Source organism: Balaenoptera acutorostrata, chromosome 17 (genome assembly GCF_949987535.1).
Source record: "Balaenoptera acutorostrata chromosome 17, mBalAcu1.1, whole genome shotgun sequence".
Lineage (NCBI taxonomy): Eukaryota > Metazoa > Chordata > Mammalia > Artiodactyla > Balaenopteridae > Balaenoptera > Balaenoptera acutorostrata.
Genome location: NC_080080.1, coordinates 60076673 through 60096286, shown reverse-complemented (window position 1 = coordinate 60096286; position 19614 = coordinate 60076673). Strand labels below are relative to the sequence as shown.

The 19614-nt window shown below is 35.8% G+C and overlaps 1 pseudogene; it reads left to right on the top strand.

Moving 5' to 3' along the window:
* The window catches only part of LOC103014675 (glyceraldehyde-3-phosphate dehydrogenase-like), a 127130-nt pseudogene that overhangs the window by 84103 nt on the left and 23413 nt on the right, over nucleotides 1–19614 (top strand).

Genomic DNA, 19614 nt, shown 5'->3' with positions numbered 1-19614 from the left:
GGAATAGACCCTGAAACTTGGAATAGACCATTTGGGAAGACTTGGTTAATGTTAAGGATGTTGAACATCTGAACACTCTGAAGTTTCTTTGCTAGTGGAAGCAGCCCTCACTTCTGTGTTTGAGGAGATTAGCCTTCTCTTATGAAAGATTCTTTAAAAATGTTTCCTGGTACAGTTATCTTATACGGAACACCTCTTTTTTTCTCAAGATTTACCTCAACCATCTTGTAACTAGGGTCAATTCTCATTATGGCCCAAGGGGTTATGCTCAAAGTGACCTGGGAGGAAATATTTTGTACTCCAAAATGAATTGCAAAATGTTTATGAATGGATAAAGTCAAATTATGGTGCACCTACAAGTGAGTTTGAATGTAATGTGTTGGTTGTGGCAGGTGGAAGGGGCTCTAACATTTTACCCTGGTTGGTTGAGTAAAAATTTGATGCAGAGGTTACTCAGTGAGGTTGAAATATCAGCACTTCCTTGGTACAATATAGAAAAAAAATCCGAGGGCTTAGGGAAATAAGCAAGTTGGAATGGATTTATCATGTGCAACCAGTCCTTCCCACATTGCTTTTTCTGAAAGGGCCCAAAAGACACTCCCTTCACTAAGAAACTGGGAAATTACATAGGTGAGTGGAACATCCATATCCTTAAAATATGGGAATGTCTGAGAGAGTGTCATGGACATATATACACTACCAAATGTAAAATAGATAGCTAGTGGGAAGCAGCCGCATAGCACAGGGAGATCAGCTCGGTGCTTTGTGACCGCCTGGGGGGGTGGGATGGGGAGGGTGGGAGGGAGGGAGATGCGGGAGGGAGGAGATATGGGAACGTGTGTATATGTGTAGCTGATTCACTTTGTTATAAAGCAAAAAAAAAAAAAAATATGGGAATGTCTTTGATAGACCAGGTATAATGTTGGAAGATGGCATCATTGAGTTGCGTTCCTCATGAGAATAATGCAACATTTAACTGCCAGAGACTGGGCATATTAGTGTAATATACATATGCACTGAAGTTTTAATCCACAGAAATCTTTTGCAGGTGATAATCAATTTCATGTCCCTAAAAACAAAGTAAATGCAGACCAGCAAAACATTACTTGATGTAGAACAAGAAAAATTCCAAGTAGTGTGCCAAATTTATGATTTGACTCACTACAGTGGAAAATCACGTGTTCTCCCTTAATTCCAGACTGAAGGCAGTTCACAGACCAAGCGCTTCTTGATTGAAGGAGAGTTTTGGGTCCCCTGAAACACTACCAGTAGAAATCTACCACTTATCTTTCATCCAACCTTGTCAAAAGAGATCTGAGACCAATTACTACAGTAATTGTGCATTAGAGAAAGTGAAATATCTAAACTCTTGGGGATTGACGCTAATCCTTGGGGACTCAGAATACCAACGTGGGGTTTATAAATAATCAGGTAATAAATTATGTTCCAAGTTTGAATCACCAAGTGCCCAATAAAGTCCACACACTCACCTGGTTGTTATTTCTCCCATTCCTAAATGCGTAATTGACCTCTGGCAGACACACTTGGCATCTGGCAGAATCTCTGCAGTGGTACTCTGATCCAGGAAGTGAGGGTTATTATGGTAGGAAGGGTAAGTGGAAGCCTCTGAACTTTCCCTCCCTGCCAGGATATTTAACTGAAAGCAGCACTTCATCCCTGCAGGGAATTGCAGAAGTGAGTGCCAAGGTGAAAGGCTTGAAAGATGCAGGGTAGTGATGCTGTTCACATTCCCATTTATCTCTTCCTGCTAGCTTGTACAGAAGGTGATGGGTCTTTGGAAATAATTGCATTATTTAAACTTCATCAGGTATAACTGCAATTGCAGCTACTCTTCCAGATATTGAGGTTTTTTCTAAGTATTTTTTCCTCAGAAATTTTGACCAGCCATCATTTTGAAGAATCTTTTACGGGATGGAGTGAACTTAATTGTGTGATAGGAGTAGACATGAGAAGGGCAAGGCTGGGACCAAAGTGGAAAATTTTGGTACTTTGCCAAGATCTTCTTGGATCCTCTTTTTACTATTTTTATGTGCCATGGCCTTAGTGTGCTTTTGTTTCCAACAGCCAGCATTGGTGACCATTATATAGTATTTGTATAATTGCCTTAAGGCTACTTGTGCCTTACATTGCCTGAGTGAACGCGAAGAAGTGTCTGGGAATGTATATTTCCTGCGTGTGTCCAATTACCATACACTGACATGTCTGGGCATACGAAAGCAATAGCTTCCTTGCCATGGGTCTTCGCTTACACATCACAGTTCCCTGTGGGATCAACTTGAAGGTACTTTATTCAGGACTTAATCTGAGTTTGTATCCTTGCTGGACTTTTACCCCTTCCCTATCTCCTTCCCCCCACTCCCTGGCTAGTTTTCCATGGGAACACTTTCTTAATAAATTACTTGCCTACGAACCCTTGTTTCAGCATCTGCTTTTGGGGGAGCCAACCTAAGACATCAGCGATTACCTGCTGGAAAATATGATGGAAAACTATAATTCCGTTCATAATAAATCACAACAAAAATGTAAAATGCTTATAAATAACAATATGAATTAAACGATAAAAACGTTAGTATTATTTAAAAGAAGGCTTGAAAATGGAGAGACAGGCTATGGACTTACATAGGAAGATTAAATATCATATAAATATTTTATCCTAAATTTATATAAAAATTAAAGCCATTACAAAGTTATTCTAAAACAAATGGAAGAATTAATACATAATAATACTATTCACCATACTCAGATTACCATGTCAAAATTTTTATTGAAATGGTTATATTAAATGTATTTCTAGTAAATCTTGCAGTATTTTGAAAATATACTTGACATGGTTAGAAGTATTATTTACAAAGTGAAAAGTAAAATAACTTCAGAGAAATAAAATATCAAGAGAAGGATGTTCTTTAATTATTTAATAATAATAATAATAGTAGTAGTAGCAAATACTTATTTAGCCTGTCATATATGCATGTCTATGGTATACACACATATTCACATGTATATGTATAATCGTTTAATCCTCACAATCCCTCAATAAATTATGTGTAGAGTTAGAGAAAAGGAAATCTATGTATAGATGGGTTAAGTAACTTATTCAAAGTCTTACAGGTAGGAATTAGTAGGGCTGGGATTTAAACCCAGGTGTTTTTAATTCAGATTCCATGTTCGTAACCATTTTGCTATGCATGCGTATATGCTAACAATCTATATACCAAAGACAGTGAAAAAATTAGGGCCCATCACAAGCAAGTCATTCTGTCATATGGAAGATACATATCTCTGCCTAAAGAAGTATTTTAAAACTGTTTTGAACAATGGCAGTTATGCAGAATATTGTGGATCTGTTCAAAGTGATTATCCTGAGGACCAGCGCTCAGTGGATATGGGAACAGGACTCAATTGGATTATAGTCCTAAAGTTTATTAAAACCATCTGTCTCATATGCCAGTTATCTGTGTATCTTCAGCAGCCATCCCTGTATGACCAGTCCTCAAAATGCATTTAAAAATTGAAATGACAGTTATTCTTTGCTCTTCTTCATCTTCTACTTTTTCATCTGTACTATTTACTAGCATTGAACAGAGATTTATTGATTTGTTCAAACTTAGGACAATGATTACAGATATCTTCCTGAAAAATCTCACTGCTAGTTTCATCCAGATACAGAAGCAGGATCACCATAAAATACCTCCATCTGTTCTGTAAGCTGTATGACTCATTGTGACTGTGGGTAGTTGAATGACCTACAGAATGATCAGGGACATTTGACCTGTACCTAACATTTAGGTCATCAATTGACAAAATGAAACAGGTCTTGGTCCCAATGTGAGATTAGATTTAGTAATAAAAATTTAACTCCTCTTTTGATAGCTTTTTCAATCACATCTCCTGAAAGGCAATACTGAAAACAAGCATGCTCTTATTCAAGAGACAGGCACTATGATTGTAGTCCTATATTATTTTTCTTTTAAAAATATTTTGACATCAGATATTATTTATATTTTGGTTATTATTATTTCCTATAATATCTATTTTGTCCTAAATGTTAAAAATTAATCATCTTTAAGCACATAATTTTTTTAAAATAATAGAAACAGTAACAATTTTAGTTCTATCAGTTAACTATAAACATTATACTCATACTTACTATACTTATGAGTGGTATTACAGTCATTTAAGTTTATTGAGATCAAGTGTATTTCAATATCAAACTATTTTTATTGCATATAATTCATGAGAAATAAATTGGCAGTTAATAGCTAATTATTCTATCCTTTCTGAAGGTGATTCTGTTATAATCTGTGAATAGGAAGACCAGAGAATAAACATTCCATAACTGTTCTCTTAATCTGGTCATCTTAATCTTAAAGCCAGATTCACAGAAAAGTGAAAAGAGATGGGGTTAAATACAGGAACAAAAATAAATACGTTTTTCATTTGGTATAGTGAGAGGATTACCAATGAGGGTGAGGACTGTGTGTCTCTACCGATGAAAAGTGGCTGACTGGTGAGGAGTGAACACTCTGGCAGGAAACAGAAAGCAGACACATAATTCACAAACCAGACAGTGAGAGAGAAGCCTCAGAATGAAAATAAATGTAGGCACATGTGTCGATGGCAGAGTGTAATGATGGAGGCTGTCGTCCCTGTGGGAAGGGCAAGGGCATCGAGGCTCTAAGCACACTTCATTTGTAGATACTAAAAAGCAAACTAAAATGTGAAAGAATGTTTGGTTATAGAAAAGTGATGGGATTGTTTCCAGGAAGAATAATTAAGAGAAGCAGCTTAAAATAGGGAAATAGTAGCTTCAGTTTCTCCTCATGCATCCTGAATAAAATTTGGACTTAGTTTGGTATTCAATAAGAACGAACTTTGAGAGCTTATCGTCCATATGCATATATACAGCATTATACATAGAAGGAAACTGAGACCCAGAGAAGTTTTGTAAATTTCCAAGTTCCTGAAGCTGGATAGTGGCAAAGCTGAGACTAATGCCAACACTTGTCAGATTATAGACAACTGTTTGTACTTTGGATACTAATTGTCCACCTTCAATTTTTAATACAAACTGGAAATGTTTCAGTTCAGAGATGGGCTTATAAAAATTACTAGACTTTGATGATTCTTAATTCAGTTCAACTCAGAACATTTATCACACACCCAATATATGCAAGCTCTACGTTAAGAAACAAAGTTAAAAGAGGCACTGTCCTTGCACTGAAAAAGAGATTAATAATGTAAATTATTAAGAGACTCTAATATAGAAGTACATCTAACATACCAATAGCTTGTTTCCATACCTTCCTGATAATGAGATTTACCTATGACACATTAAAAATAAAGAGTCCTGTGTCTCTGCCTTGGAGATTCAGATTCTTAGGTCTGGAGTGGAGGCTCTTTTACTTTTTAAATTAATATTCCAGATGATTCTTATGATCAGGCAGATTGGGTAGACACTATTGCCATATTTCCCAAGTTTGTCTGCACATTGGAATCACCTAGTGAACTTCAAAAACTACAAATTCTTCTTTCCCACCCCCAGGGACTGTCCTTTGACTAATTGTTCTGAGGCACAGCCAGCGATTTGGATTTTTAAAAATCCTCCAGATGATTCTAAGGAACAAAAAATCATGGGAACTACTTCACTATACTATAGGGACATGGTGCTCAAGGAAGGTATCATGAAGGAAATGTCAAAGAAGAACTTTTTAAATTAATATCTATCGAAAACCTACCACATGATAGGCATTTTTCATATATTAGGTCTTTTAATTTTTAAAATAAACCTATCGGGTTAATACGATTATTATGTGTATTTCATAGATAAAAAAATGAAATTTAGAAAACTTGGTCAAGCTCATAGAACCAAAAAGTGGCTGAACAGGTATATATTTAAAACTTGATTTGTCTGAATCTGGAGCCTGAGCCTTTGTCACTTTGCCAGACTGACTTTCTGAGGCAGCTTGAAGAATGGAAAGGTTTGCAACTGACAGAAACTGGGATGGAAGACATTCCAAAGGAGGCACCGATGTCAGCAGAGGGAGCAAGAAATGTGATAAGTCAAGTCAGGAAGTTTGTCTCCAGATAATGGAGGGTCTTGAATTCATTGACTGCTTGGCTAATCATCAGGACATTTATTGGCCCATTGATTCATTCATTCATTCAGTGAGCATATTGTCATTTTAAAATGACATTACAAGCATTACATTTTAAAACCTAAAAAAAAAAAATCTTTTAGATTGAACACATAAATTAAACATTCACCTGGACTTTTGAAAATAAACTTGTTTCGATTTTTATTTTGTTTCCTTCTGTTAATATGTTACACCAACTTATAACGAACATATTGAGAGCCATGACATCATTGCAGGCAGAGTGCTGAAAATTCACTTTTGCTGGGCCTTTAAAAGACCAGAGAAGCAGCAGTAGGAACAAACAAATTGTGGTATTCTTATACAAAAGGTTATTGTACTGAAGTTAAAAGAACTAGAGCTACATATATCAATCTGGATCAATTTTAAAGAAAAAATTGAGGAAAAAACCTCAGATAGCTTGAAATATAATATTATATTTTCATTTCTGCATGCATATATACTAAAATTGTAAAAATATATGAAAATGGTAAATACCAAAGTTAGAGTAGTGATGCTGTGACAGATTGTATTTTCCAGTAATGACCACAGAAATATCCCCATCCCAGACATTCTTCTTATAATATGACCTTGTCATTTCTTTCATTTAGCTTTAGGTTTATGCTCACTTACCATGAACCCAGGTGGACCTGTGTGACTATCTCAACCAGCAGAATATAGTAGAAGTGACTCTTTATGACTTCTGAGGCTAGATTATAAAAGTGCTATGCATTCTGCCTTGTGCTTTGAGGATACCTGCTCTTGCAACTCATGCTGTCACCATGCTATAAATAAACCCACACAGTTACTTGGAGGGACCTCAGGTAATATAGAGGCCCAGCTGAGGTCTCAGCTGACAGCTAGCATTAACCACAAGACATAAGAATGAACGAGCCTTCAAATGATTCCAGCCACATATAGTCACCCCCAGGCTTTGAGTCTTCCCAGTTGAGGCTTCAGACATCGCGGAACTGAGTTAAGGCATCCCCACTGAGCCCTTTCCCAATTTCTGATATACGGAATCCACAAACAATACAAAATGATTATTAAAAGAAAAAGACCAGAGATACATGATTAAAAATATATAATATGTGGGTAATGTTTGTCCTTCCTAGGAAATAGGACCCTCGAGGTTTCTAGACTACACAAATTGTGTTAGCATCTATCCCTAAGGAAAATGCTTCCTATATGATGCTACTTTCTATTGATTTCTTTTTTTTTCAGTACAATTTGAGTTCTTTTCATTATCAAAGAGAAAATGCAGTTGGCTGTTGGTTGTCTAACACAGCTAATCTCTTTTTTTACAGGAAGAGTTTTTCTGTATACGATGGAGAAAATAGAGAATGTTTGGGAGCAAGAGGAAGGGGATTTTAGAAGCTCTGAATATTGAATCCTTCTGGGAAAATGATTCCTGGATACAGAATTGTATTTTCTCTCTTGATTATGAAGTTGTTGTCATTTTCATCAGTTGTATGCATATGCAGGGTCATATGATGCATACTGTATCAATACCAACAAACCAGCACTAAAATAGATGATACAGCAAAGTGACTCTATAAAATTATGTTGGCCAATTAGCTTTTCCATGTGAAGGAATGAAATGTCAATGGGATGATGATTCTAATGTTTGGTATCACATTTAGAATTTAGAATTTAGGAATGTGTACCTGAATTCAACTTTTGTTTATTCATCAAACATGTTTTTAAGTATCTATAATGTGCCAGGCAGTGCACTACATAGTGAAATTACAGAGCAAGCAAAAAAGAAAATTTTATGTTCTCCATGATCTTACAGTCTAGTGGGGAAGACAATCAAATAATCACACAAATATATGGATACAACAGATATATGTTGGATATCATTTATTCTATTGTATAATAAATACAATAGTGCATACATTAAGAAATGCCCAATTTAGTGAGAGGAATATATTGGTAAACTTAAGAACATGTATGAGGGAAGTCAAATTACCTGTTTATATAAGGAAACATGAAGGGTTAACTTTTCGGCACATTGCATAGCAGCTGTGTGGAGGGTCTATGAGTATGAGGAAAGTTATAACAAAACAACTGTTCTGGCAAGTCTGTCAACAGTGCTATTAGATATTTGGTTCAATGATCTAACAGAGAAATAATAAGGAGAAAATACAAGAAGAGCTATTTTTATGATGCTGGATATAGATCATATTTTAAGTGCTACTAGTGAACTTAATACTAAATGGATTTATTATTTAGAAAGAATTGGAAATAGTTTGATCATTCTAAGGATGTATGTTAGGTGTGTAGTTTGTTTTTAAATTAATTAAAAAATGAAATTGAATTTATCTCTTTAACTTAAAAAGTGCAATGAACATAGTTATAATAAAAACCTCCTCAAAAAAGAATATATTTGAACAATACTTGGAATCCTGTTAAGTTTAACTTATCGAACAGTGAAACTGCATTTTATTTATCTGAGGCTTTGCAAAGATGTAGCAGAAAGCCCCTTTCCAAGCTCAAGTTTCACTGTGGATTTTTAGGGAGTTGCCACAAAGCAATCTCCCACAAAAATCTCTCAGGCAAGTTCCACAAAGTCAAGTGTAACAGACTCAGTAATTGAATCTTTATCCAGCATGGAGATGAGATGCCTTCTGATCTAGTATTACACCAGTAAAAGCATGTCACTGGTCAGTAAGAACAGTTAAATTAGATCAAGAACATGACCCAAAAGAGAGCAAGCATGTACACACATCAGTTTTATGAAGCTGAAATCCAATCTATGGCATTCATAGTTATTCAAAGTTACCATAAAAAGCTCCAAGCTAGAGGTAGTGTGGAGGGATATTTCTATCTTGAAAGTGTTATAATGTATTTTGATATAAGATAATGTAACAGGGTACTTCCAGGTTCTTTAAATGTTGATTCTTATTAATCACTGGATTATTCAACTCTCACTAGGTAAAATGGAAAAGTTTTAAGAAATAAGGGTGACAGTAATCCTAACAGATCAGAAGAAAATAACTAAACATTAAAGCAAGTGGTATTATAAACTTAGGTTTTCTTGCCATTGTGAATTGAAGACTTCCTATATTTCCTTCCACTTTTTAAATGCACAATTGTGAAAGTAATAATGCTTAAAATGACTCTATTCTAAATTTTCCCATTATCTGATTAATATGCTTGTATTAAACTGCTAGAAATAAAATAGATGCGACTTTGTCTATTTTTTTTTATAGCAGAAAAACGTATTCTTGTCAGATTGCTTCACATTCTTTAGAGAACTTTTGAATACAATGTCTTCATTCATCCTCAAAACTTAACAAATTGTAGGTAGTTGAAGCATCATGGCTCCTCTGAAGATGAAGAAATTGGTGCCCCAAAAATTGAAGTGGCTTTCCTGAAGTCATATAGTAATCTAAGTGGCCTGACTCTTCAAACTGTTCCTTTCTTTGGGATGAATTTATGCAACCTGCAGAAATAGAGACTATCTCTTAAAATGACTGTTAGTTTGCTAGAGCTTCCATAACAAAGTACTACAAACCGGGTGGCTTAAATGATAGAAATGAATTGTCTCACTGTTCCAAAGGCAAAAAGTCTAAAATCAAGGTGTTGGTAGGGTTGGTTCCTCTGAAAGCTGTGAAGAACGCATCTGTTCTAGGACTTCCTCCGTGGTTTGTAGATGGCTATCTTCATGTTCACATGGTGCTCTCCCTATAACTTCACATCTTCTCTCTGTGCATATATGTGTCCAAGTTTCTCCTTTTAATAAAAACACTAGTCAAAAGACCTATACACTGAAAACTATAATACATTGATGAAAGAAGTTAAAGAAGACACAACCAAATGGAAAGACATCTATGTTCATGGATTGGAAGACTTAATATTATTAAGATCTTCATATTTAAACAAAACAAAACAACAAACACCAGTCATATTGAATTAGGACTTATCCTAATGACCTCATTTTAACTTGATTACTTCTGTAAAGACCCTATTTCCAAATAAGATCACCTTCTGAGGTACTGGGGGTTAGAACTTCAACAGACAAATTTTATTGGGACAAAATACAACCCATAGCAATGACCTTTAGCTTCATATCCAAGAATGTGATATGGTTGGTCTCCTAATTGCTAGCAAGTTATGTGCTGGGATTGAAGAGGGGATGTCTGCAAAGCCCACCTGTCTTCTAGGAGATCTGCTCTTCTATAAAGGTCAAGCCTCAGCAGTCGCTTTGGTGCCATGTGAACCTGCCCCCTTGACCAGAGTTGAATGTTCCTCCATGGATATGTGATTTAGCTGAGGTAATCAGATTCTCCTGGGAATATTGAATTGGTGGACCAAGAGCAGCAGGTCTGTCTGGGCTGGATTATTGAACTGAAGGCACATAAGTTCAGGAATTCTGAGGCAGCTTTTCAGTTTCTGGTCTTTGTCCTACCCAGTTCATTGTTCTCCTTAGGATTCTATGAAAACTCTATTACATTTTCAATAAATTCTTCTCGTTCTCTCCCGCCCCTCCCTCCCTCCCTCTTTCCTTCCCTTCCCTTCCTTCCTTCTTCCTTCCTTCCTTCCTTCCTTCCTTCCTTCCTTCCTTCCTTCTTTCCTTCCTCCCTCCCTCCCTTTTTGGTTATTTGTGTGTGTGTCTTGAACAACTTTAAAGTTCACTTCTCTCTCTTTCAACAATAACAACAGCAACAACAATACTTGGTTAAGGAAGGGGCAGCTTACTAGACTTGTGCTGTCAAATATTGCTTTTAATTAAAAGCTTTCCTCTGAACCCTAATACACAGAAAAAATAAGCAGAGTCCACTATGAAGAAGAAGGATCTGGGTGTCTCCCCTGGCACCCCCCTCTGACTTTTGTCTTACTCCTTACTTCCCTCTCTTCCACTGCCACAGTCATCCTGCCATCGAAGGATCCCTCTGGAACTCTGAGTCTTTATAAACGATGGCTTGAAAACCATGACAGTAGCTTCATTCCTCCCTCATTCCTAGGAATTCTTTTTTTGGTATTCTTCTCTCTGTAGCGAACAATTCATTGATTTCATTAGAAAGTAACTTAGTTTGAGAAAACTATTTTCTAATCTGTGAATAACCATGATCAAAAATATGGCCCTAAAAAGAAGTCAGGGAGAGCTAATGAGTTTCCAAATAGATGAGAACATGCTTTGAGGTGAGCTGTACTTAGAAATCCCAGAGCACAATTTCCCCTAAAGTCCTTAAGAGACAAGGGTTTTCATATTTCTGACTGTACTCCTTGTTTTTTCAAATTTCTAGGGGCTATTTGTCATTTTCAGTGATGTGGAATTTGATAAATGAAGGAAAGTAGAATCTAATTACAAATAATTGATCACTATTATGAGAAGAACAGGTTTTTTAAACATGTGAAAGGAATTGTTATTAATTGAGCAAGATATGTTAATAATTGTTAGTATCTTTATTTTTGTGAGGAACAATTTACTGAAGCCTATACTGAAACACTTAGGACAGGCAGGGGATGTAAAGAATAAAATGATCTCATCTGAGTGAACTGATGAGGATGATTATAATTTTTGTGACTTTCTGTTTGAATTAAAAAAAAAAATCCCACAAGGACTCAGAGGCAAAAAATATACAAATCAACTTTCACTGCAAAGTAAAGGAGCTGTTACAGTGGAGGATTACTGGACTGAATGTCAATATTATGACATAGTATGAGTGTGTTTCGTGTTTGGTAATTGCAATTATTGTTGCTTTTGTTGTGGTCATCCATTTACAATGCTTGGTGTCAGTTTATTTATCTCTTGTAAAAATAAAATACAGTGTGTGTGTGTGGGAAAAAAAAAAAAAAAGAATTGGGCCTTGGAGGAAAAGGAAGGGAGATTGTGAAAGGGGATGGGGGAACTTTACTGCTTATAACTCTTCATCCATTTCCATCTATTATTTCATTTGATCCTTACCATAACCCTGGGAGGTAGATAGCGAAAGTAGTATTTGCTCATTGTACTGATGATAAATCAGCATCAACAACAATAACAAAAAAAATAATGATCTCATTAATGGGGTCTTGTTTTAATTCTAAAATTTTGAACGTTTGTATTCAATAAGGATCTTCTTCCTCCTGAATGAAATGTGCATGTGGGGTTGTCTGTAGAGGTGGGATTAATGTCTGGATGTGGTATAGAGAAGGATAAAACAGGTGGGATGTAATCAACATTTCAGAAGAGGTAATCATCCTGCAGATGATCCTGACTTGCTCCAGGGTCCTTCTTTTCAGTAGGAATGTGTCATTAGGTTTTGTCTTTAATTGGTTATTCCTTTTTGAATTAAAAAAAAAAAAATCACTGGGAATGAAATAGGAAGCCTGCTTGAACTACCTTTGACCATCTAAATGTACCTGCTGGGCTTTAGATTCCTAGTCTGTAAAGTAAAGGTCTAAACTGTCATATTTTATATTTCTACTGATTTTGGAAATCACACTCTGTAAGTCAATTTCTGATCAGTGATGTCACACTGCACAGCTCCAGGTAGTACTCCCCACGTAGAGCACACGGCAGCCCAGATCTGATGAGTCAATATTTTAATTAATTGTATCTTGTTCTCATGGCAATTAATTAGTATCACGGCCAGATTTTACTAAGCATACCGAGTTTAATTTACAGACACATAAATCACTGACAAATTCCTTTGGCATTTCAGTATAAGAGATACTAAGATTTCTCAATGAATCTTTGGACATCACTTCCATTTTGAAAAATGAGTTAGCCAAGAATCAAAATTAAAATAAAGAAAAGCATTTGAAATTTGGGAGAGAATGTTTATAACAATAATCTATTTTCTAGACTAGGAAATGTTTGCTCCCATTTTTTTGTTGTTTTCTGGTCAAGTCTTTTTCTGAAGGTGAACAATAAAGAGAAAATGTAGAACTAAGTGAAAAATTCTTCCTTTAGAGCTTCTCATGGTGGGGGGTGTCTTCTTGTTAGTTTGATTTTGTGTTTTAAAAGCCATCATTCCTGGACCAATCTGCAGCAGCCACCAGCTACTTCTAATCTTATGGCTCTAGTTTAATTCTCCTTATAGAATTTATCATAATTCCATGCTTTTTGGTTATTCATTTATTTATCATCTGTAGCTCCACTAAAATAAGCTTTGTGATTATGGGGACGTTGCCTATCTTGTTCATCACTGTATCCTCAATATTTAGAATAGTTCCTGGTACATAGCAGATAGACAGTTGATATTTGTTGAATAAATGAATGAGAACAGCCTCCTGTCTGTCTCAAGAGAGAAGTAGTGGAGTGTAGTGAATAATGACAAGTCCACCAGAAACCAGCAACCCAGTTTCAAATCCAAGCAGGATTAGTTACATAATTTGCAGGGCCCAATACAAAATTAAAATGCAGAACAACTTATTAAAAATTTATTGAGAACTTTGAGATAGTGACAGTAGAGCATTAAATCAAGCGTGAGCCCTTCTAAATATGGGGGTCCTTCAATGCAACTACACAGAATGCATGATCATGAAACTGACCCTGAGTAACCTTGGGCAAGATGCTTAACCTTCTGTACCTTTTTACTCATATCTATTCTATTTCCTTATTAGGATGTTATGACAATTAAGTGAATGAATATATGTAAAACTCTTAGAACACTGCCTTTACATAATGAGTACTGTAGAAGTGTTAGCGCTTGTTATAATAAATATATATTATCACTATTATATAATATAACAACAAAATAACATTATTGCTATCATTGTTCTTTTCTGCTCTATTCCTAGAGCACTTACTAAATAGCAAGGGCTTAATAAATTGTGCTGAATAAGAAGAAGGAAAGAAGAAAAATGCATGTTGTCAAACTGAGGCCTTATGAGTGTATAAAACATGGCATACCGAGGCATAAATGAAGCTTGTAAAGAGTTTTTTTCTAAAAAAAGTATTTATCTTTAAAGAATTGTCAGTAGATACCAATGCAATCTACGTCTTTAACTTAGGACATCATAAAAACAGGAAAGGAATCGAGGATGATTAAATCCATAATTTTGGAATAAAGTTTTATTTACTTTATACAATTAATTTTGGTATGCAAATGCATACATAGGCACACTATTTACAATGACATTAGATAATATGTGATAATTTTCTAGTATTAATTTCTAATCACTTCCTAAAAAAGAACTGATGATCTATCCTGTCAGATGAAAATAAGGGAAATATCTGTCTTTATCTGGTCTCCTCCTGCATTCCTCTTATTATCTGGCCCTTCCCATGTCCCAAACTTATTTCTTATAATAGGTGTTTTCTAGAATAAGGGGCCTTCATTTTTTACAATTGTAAAATATAGCAAAATTCCATGATGACTACAGTTAGATTTATCAAATCCAATATGTTGTCTTATTTGTTTTAGATTAAAAAAAATACCAATTCAGTAAATTCAGCCATTCAATATTTTTTTGAGCTTCTACTGTGTGACAGGTGCTGTACTAGTTACAAGAGGTAAAATATAACAATGAAACAATATCCTTGCACCCAGGAGTTTACATTCTAATGGGGAGAACATGCAGTAAACCAAAACATCAGTACAAAATACACATATTATGTACAAAATACATAGGATGTCAGGGGTTGAGAAATGCTGTGGAGAAATTTATGCAGAGAAGGGGAAGAGAGTGATGGGGGTGCTACTTTGGATAAGAGTGGTCAGGGAAATACACTCTGATCTGGTGGCATTGAAGCAGAATCTTAAGTGAGGTGAGAGCACAGCCCATGTGGAAGGAAGGGTGTTCCTGGAAGATGGAAGGGTCAGCCCCATTCCTGCAGAAGTGGAAACGTGCTTACAGCATTGAAGGAGAATTAAGGAAACCAGAGCAGCCGAATTTCATTCTGCACATCATAGGAAGCTCATGGAGTGCTTTGAGCAGAGTCCTGACATGATTGAACTAATCTTTTAAAGGAAAGAGTTCTGGCTGCTGTTTAGAGAACAGACTCCAAGGGGTTAGTTTGGAGGCAGGAAGATGAGTAAGAAAACTACCACAGTGGTCCAGGCAAGAGATAGTGGTAAACTTAACTAATGTGGTGGTGAAATTGGTAAGTAGTGATTCAGTTCTATATATACTGTACATATTTTGATATTTGAACCATCAAAATTGGCTTATGGATTGGATGTAAGGTGTAAGAGATAAAGAAGAGTCGGGAGTGTCTCAAAGGATTTTCATCTGAGCACCTGGATAAATGGATCTGTCATTAAATAAAGAATCATGGGAAATGCTGGAAAGGAGGATTTTGTTTTTCATTTAAAAAATTTTGGTGCATGTGGAATTCTTAAAATCAAGTGGTCAGTTTTTAAAATGTTAACTTTCAAAAAGTTGAATTTCAAAAGAGTTCAATAGTGGAAGATTTTAAAAAAATGAAGCTTCCTTTTATGATCCAGAGGAAACTGTTATCCTTAATTTAGTGTTTATTACTTCTATGTGATTATGCATCAAAAATAATATACTTCTTCCATGTTTTAAATTCTATATAATGGATATCATACTAGATAGAAATTATGGCCACTTTTTTCTTTCCATATTGGATTGCATAAGATTTATCCAGGCTATACATCTATCTATTTCATTCATTCAAACTATGGTATTCTATGCCATTGAATAGATATTAAAGTAGTTTCCTTTATCTATCATAAAAATGCTTTTAGATATTCTTGTACATGTATTCTTGTGCACATGTGCTAGAGTTTCTCCAGGAATTGTATCTAGAAGGTAATCTACTGGATCAAAGGATACAGACATCTGCAGATATAGTTGAATTGCTTTATGTGCTTTATCAATTCATTCTTCCATTAGCCTCCATGAGTGTTCATAATTTTCCATACCATCATCAATGTGATTTTAATTTTGTCAGACATTTTTTTCCTTTTGCCAGTCTAATGAGTTGGAAATTATACTCATTGTGTTTTACTCTGCATTCCTCTGCTTTCTACTGATGAGTTGGGCATTCTTTGATATGTTAATGAATATTCTATTGTTCTTTTTCTGTAAATTCCCTGTTCGCCTCCTTTGCTGATTTTTCCATTTGATTATTTATAGTTTTATTATTAATTTATAAGAGCTCTTGTTCTCTCTCTCACTTTCTTTCTCTTTTCTTTCTGGATGTTAATTCTTGATTGGTTAGGTGTATTGTTAATAATATCCCTGAGTTGATTGTCTCTCTTATTTGTTAAGAGTTTTAAACAATAAGGAAACAACGTTCTTATGCAGCACAAAGTCCAGAGTAGTTGTCTTAAGATTGGTCAATTTGGTGACTTCAGCAGTCATCAAGGATACAGATTCTTTCCATCTTTCAGCTCCATCATGCTTAAGGTCTCTTTTATGCCCTTTGGCTTGTTCCTGTCCTTGTCACTGAGGCGTCACACCCAAACATGGAAAAAATTACTAGAAAAGTTGCTGGTTTAATGTTTTAAGGGCAAGCACTCATCTTTTCTGAGGCACACCCATCACATTCCCCATGTATTATTCATTGGTTCAAAGGCTACCCCAAAACCAATCATAAGGAAAGAGAATGGTAAAAATCAATAATTGATACAGTCTTCAAGAATTTACTTCTGAGCTGGGAATGGTGTCCCCTTCTTTGAGAGATAAGAATTTGAACACCATCAGAGTTCTTTTAGCAAGGAAGATGGGAATTCATGCTTACTTTGTAGGCAAAATGCTACAGTTACATTAATAGTTTGTAGCTATTGTAAATGGGTAGATAAGTTGCATTTTCTAAGCATTTACAACTGATTAATATTGATACTAATAATTGTATGTTTTTTTTACAAGAAAACTTAATGAATTTCCTTATTAGCTCATCATGCTTCAGTGGTAGAGTGTGTCTTGCTAGGTAACTGGTAAGAAGTTCCTTTGTTATTCTACTGTAGCCTAAAACATTAAATCCAGTTTAAAATTCTTTTATTCTGACAACCAAAAATCAGCTTTGAATTCTGCTGAAGTCTATTGCAGCCACCAGTGACCCAGTCTCTTATAATACACACAGGATTCACAATGCGTGCCATTCACAATTGACCACAAAAAGGGAGCTAAGATTGGGATTGACATATACCCACTACTATATATAAAAAAGATAACTAATAAGGACTTACTGTGTAGCACAGGGAACTCTACTCAATACTCTGTAATGGCCTATATGGGAAAAGAATCTAAAGAAGAGTGGATATACGTATATGTATAACTGATTCACTTTACTGTACACCTGAAACTAACGCAACATTGTAAATCAACTATACCTCAATAAAAATTGGAAAAAAAAAAAGATCCAGGCTAAACCTTGTACTTAAAATTAAAACCCAGCAAGGGTTGCTATCTGAAGGGTTTTTTTTCATCTTGTGCTTCCAAGTCCATCTGGACTAAAAGATAAAGCTTTATATAGATCATGTAAATGGCACATACAGATTACATTCTAGAATTGTCATTAAAAGGCTTTTAACAGGTCAGAAACATTCAGTGTCATCCAAAGGTTGTCACTACCCTGTGGCTTCCTTGAGAATTAAATTACAATCTGAGAGCTTCAATAAATCAGTGTTAAGTTAGTTCCTTTGTTTGTTTTTCCTTAGTCTTGTCAAAAGGAAGATTAATGTGCAGTTTTGGTTTTTTTTTTGCACTCAGTACAGCTTTTCTTACAGGAATGTGGTGTCTAAGTCAAAATTCCATTTAGATGTAAAGAAATTCGCTAGTGTGTGATGATCTTTTCCCCTCTCCTCCAGTTTCCCTCCCTCTTAAGTAAGCAACCATTTACTCCTGTTTAGCCCTCCCTCCATACCCTCTCCACTCCTGTGATGCTGAATACTATAATCTTGAGTCTCACTACATAGGTGGGAAAAAAAAGAGTTCTGCAAAGGTGGAAGCTAAGAGAAAACACCTGCAGGGTCATTTTACAAATGAAATCACTAAAAAGCAATGCTTCTTGCTTGGTAATAGCACAGAACCTTTAAATCACAGGAATTAGAGACAGGAGACCCGTCAGGTCACCCTGCCCACCTCCTATAGCAGATTTATGCATTTCATGTGAAATGACATGAACAGTGAAGCATCTGTAGCAGCCCTGGGGAGACTCTACTCCCTGGTAATATGTCTTCCTGTTGAGAAAATATAGCTGAGAGCAGTCCAACTTTTCTTTTGCCTAATTTCACATTGTTCTGCTCTGCTATATCCTTTAAAAATGCAACCACACTTTCCTTTGTTCCCCCACCTTTAAAACCTACAACCTTGTAATATGACAACATTGTTGTCTTCCTTTGTAATTATTTGAGCCAAGCTATACAAATTTGCCTCTTAAAATACTACCTTGGAAATCAGTCCTCATTGCTAAATTCATCTAAATCCACTGCTTTTCTAAAGGGTTATTCACTACACTCCCACTTGCTCTAATTCAGGAACTATGTTTCATATAATTTTATTTTGTGTGTGTGTGTGTATTTATAGAATCAAGGAATTTTGCTCAATTCTTATAGAAAATGAATATGGTGCTCAAGCCGGTGACTGGACCTCACAGTTCTGCCAAGATTCAGAGAAATTTGCTGTCAGCTCCCAAAGCCATGATTTATTTTTCTCCAAGATATCATTAAGTTTAGTATCCCCCAATTCTAAATTCTTCCTGGAGTATCAGGCTGTCCAAATATATCATCTGAATAAATATACTGTTATTTAATACATCTTGCTCTGGGCAAAACTTGAGGATAGCTGCACGACTGACTCTTTCTTGAATAAGTTATTCCATCTAAATGTTTTTAAAAATGCCATGTGTTACACCATCTTCTATAAGACAAAACTCCACACTTTGCAGTTACAAAACTCCCACTTCTGCTAGCTTGGAAATGGGGAGATAAAAATCTCCACTCAGGGTGTTAGGGTGGGCAAACCCTCAGTTGAATCTTAAAGATCCAACTTTCATTCCAAGATTGCTGTGGAAGGTGGAGAGACTCTTGTGGTTATTTCTGTTTCTTCCACACCGGTTCCACCACCATGCTGGCTTCAAGTTGTGCACTCCTTACTGTTTACCATCCTGACCCAAGAGAGGACACGAAGGCTTTCCCATAACGCACAAGGGCAAGGAGACAACATTTAAACAAGACTGTGGTGAAGGGTTTTGGGCAACATAGGGACATACAGACAGAGAATCTTGCGTGCAGATTATAACTTGAGTTTTTGGAATTATAGGTCTCATTCCCTACTAATTTTTGGCCTAGCTCCAGTTGGATATTTTCTGTTTCACCCAGGTGTCAAAATGTAGACACTATGATGCTTCAAACTTCAGAGTCTTCTGAACCTAAGAAGAGTGATGCTGAGAGAGCAGTTACTTATCCTACCCTCTGGAAACTTGACTGAAGGTAGGAGTTGGACTCTATTGCCCAGGCAGGACAGTGGAATAGTGATAATAAGCTTTTATGACTTCTCTCAGAGGCCATCGGAATGCTTTTGGGTCAATAACACAATGTAAAACAAAACCCCCAAC